The sequence below is a fragment of the Calonectris borealis genome, chromosome 1, assembly GCF_964195595.1.
Source record: "Calonectris borealis chromosome 1, bCalBor7.hap1.2, whole genome shotgun sequence".
Classification (NCBI taxonomy): domain Eukaryota; kingdom Metazoa; phylum Chordata; class Aves; order Procellariiformes; family Procellariidae; genus Calonectris; species Calonectris borealis.
Window position 1 is genome coordinate 17,572,667 of NC_134312.1, and position 3,465 is coordinate 17,576,131.

The following is a 3,465-nucleotide window of genomic DNA, read 5'->3' on the forward strand; positions in this document are numbered from 1 at the left end:
GGAGGTTATGCACAAGAAGAAAAATTATCCTCAAATTTAGGCATCCATGCAACCCAAATTATATCTTGTACAGGATCTCTATATACATAGTGTTAACATAAATTGATACATGTAACACGTATTCATAACTGCATTTATTTACTTCACAAATGCATAAGTGATCTATTCCTGCTAAAGTAAAGCTTTGAGAAAATAATCTGAGAAACCACAACAGGCAGCAATAAAGCAGCCTTTAACCACACTTTATTCTTCAACCTTCCAATTTTCCAGCACCTGGAAAGAAACTAGAAGTTTTGTGCCACACATTAGAAGTGAACAAAACTAGGTTCTGGAGGGGAGTGTTATTTATTATCCATGATTTCAAATAAACCAACAACATATTAGACATGAAAAAAAAAACCCAAATAACAAATAACTTGCTACTTTTTAGGCTACCTGTGCTGGTTGCTGTTACATCCTACCCGCAAGGTTGGGTCTCTTCATAGTCTGGGACTGCACATCAGCAGAGATCAGTCGTCTGTGATCCCAGACAAAGTCTAATAGAAAAAGAGAGGGGCAAGCTAAGAGGAATTCCTCAGTTTTGAAGGTGAGCCTTGCTCTGATCTTGTTCCCCCCGCCCATGGCGGGAGGCAGGTGGGAGCCCTGGGCTGCTGCCCGCTGACTTGCCCCTGGTTCTCTGGGGCTGGGCACCGTGGAGGGGTCTCCGTCTGCCCAAAGCACCCACAGGAGACCTCATCCCAGTGCAGTGTGCAAACTGGTCCAAGGACCGGAGCTGAGTCCCAGTGTCACTCTAGTGAATTCAAATTGGATAAAACCAGGATTTTAGACAATTTCTCCAATCACTACAGAAAGAAAGCACAATAACAAGTTGCTATATGAGCAGGCGTTTGGGCTTCAAATCCCCATGCAAATCTGTTCCACGTCCAGCCCAAGAAAGCTTAAATGAGTAAAAGTAATTTTTTTTTTCTCATTTCATCTGAGTTTATTTTAAGAATAGAATAATTAGTTTGAGCTCCATAAGGTGGAATTTGAACCTTCACCTATTGCAGGAACCACACGGGTTTGGAAATGTTTCAGAAAATACTTTTATTGCTAACATTCATTATTCTTAAAACCAAGAATGGATTCCAAAATGCTGGGATCCTTATTGCAGGAATGATGTTCAAGGCTTCTTGGCTGTATGTAGCTTCTCTTTTGTAGAAAGAGAAGAAACAATTTAGAGCTCTTAGCGAGTTTGTTGCAGCCAATCGTACTGTTGCTTCTTTTCAAATCCTCGGTGGAGATAGCAGCCATTCAGTGTTGGAACTTGTTTATTTCCTTAGACTTAATACCATCCATTTATAATTTACCCTAAGGAGCTCAGCTCCACCCTTCTCAAACACTGCCTGTGAATTTCCTCACTCTAAATTGGTTTGGGTATTTTTTTTGCCTCCTCACTTACATTAGCTAAAGGCTCCTCTAGTTGCAACATGCAAATAGATGGATAAACCGATAGAAGAGCAAATTTCCTGCCCCCAAATTGCACGGTGGCCAAGAGCAAGTAAAAGCTGAATGTAGCTCGACTTTTATTTATGGGAAAAGTGATGCAGAGGCTAACGCATTGGAAATGTAGTTCTACAAACTAACAAGCTCTGTAACAAATTCTGTAACAAACTAGTATATAGACTAATGATCCTGTTCAAGTAAGCAGAGTAGAAATCCCAGGTCTATAGAGTCATGTGATTTTCTTTACTTTTCAGATCTCTCCTATACATTAACAGAGGTACTAAGTGAAAAACAAACCCTTGGAAACTACCTTTTACTGTTTATTTTGCAGGACTTGCCCTTTCTCTCTCACAGGGTCTCACCCTACATTGTACAAACAGACGAAAAAAGCAGTAAGAGGTTCAGGTGAGTTTGCTGCAAGTTTGCTGTCAGCCCATCAAAATAAAGGTGCAGCAGGACAGGTTTCCCTGCTTTGCCAGCTTCTGTTATTTAATCAGGGGATTAGGGGACTAATTAATAGGAAAAGAGTGCAAAAGGTAGACACATCTAGCTTGGCTAAGAGACAGGTTAGGGACTGGAGCGGGCTGGAGTCTTACAACACAGTACAAACATCCAGGTGTAGCCACCAAGTAGCAGTTACTAATGGTGATACAAGAACGTGAGGAGCAAGGAGATGACATGGAAGATGTGTAGATTGAATAGTAGGCTTCAAGCACTGATAGAGATGTTTCTGGCTGGGGAGCAGCCTTCTGCAGGACTGCACAGCGTGCTCACGGGGTAGGCACACTCTGCATTTACATGGGAGTATGGGGATAATGTTCTTGTACCACTGTCAGTAACTGCTCCTTGATGACCACAACCGGATGTTTGTAACATGTTGTTAGACTCCAGCCTGCTCCAGTTTCTCCCCTAGTAATTCCTTAAGCTCTCTTTACTCTTTTGACACTCATTTAGTATTGAAACGTTGCTTTCCAGGGATTTAAAAAAAAATTTTTTTTTCTGTACTGAGCTAATATTTTCTGAACTTTTTATTGTTTACAGAGAGACAGGATTAGGTTTTTTCCTCCCACCTCCATTACTTTGTACTTATCAGCACTGAGCATCATCTGCCATTGTATTGCCCACTCGCTCAGCACCGCAACATTCTTCTTCACCCCTCCAGAAGCCAGTGAGATTTGATGTCATTAGATTCAACAGTCCTGGCTATTTTTGTAACATCTGCATACTCAAGCACCTTTCTGTTCAGCTGTTTCCCGGCAGTGGGGCTTTGTAACCTGTTTTCCACGAGTTTGCTGTGGCTTCCTCGGACACACCAACCTTTGCACAGGAAAATCATCGAGGGAAATTCATTCTTGTAAAAAAAATTCATACTTGTAAAAGAGTATTCAAAGAGCTTCTGGTGCATGGGCATGAAGGCGGAGTGAAAGCAAGGACGCTGTGACTTTGGTCTAAACTGTTCCTTTTCCAGAAGTTCAATTACATTCAAAGACAAGGTGTTTCAGACTCTTAGGGGAGGAAGCACATAGCTGTAATGAAATACTTGCAGGCAGGGGATTAGCTGACCCCTTGGAAAAATAAAAATGCCGACTGAAATGCTTAATGTGGGAATATGAAATAACAGGTTGCTCAGATAACGGTGGGGTTTGAGGCTTTGTGGCTGTCTCAACAAAAAGACCGAGGTGATGCATCTCTCTTAATCACTGTATTTTTTGCAGATGAGGTATTATGGCTATCGCTATTTCCTTCCCTTTCTTAGTGTTATTTCATACCTAGAGTTCAATGGGAAGATACAGTCTTGGTTTCTAGTCCTGGTCTGGATGCACACCATGCACCACAATCACTTTTCTTCTTTTCCCAATAGGCCCAGGAATAGTTGTTTTTTTCTCGTAGATGCATTTTGTAACACATTTCTGAGCGTTCATCATCATCCCTGGCACTTGGCACCTCTGAATGTGAAAAATCACTTTAAAAAGCATCAGT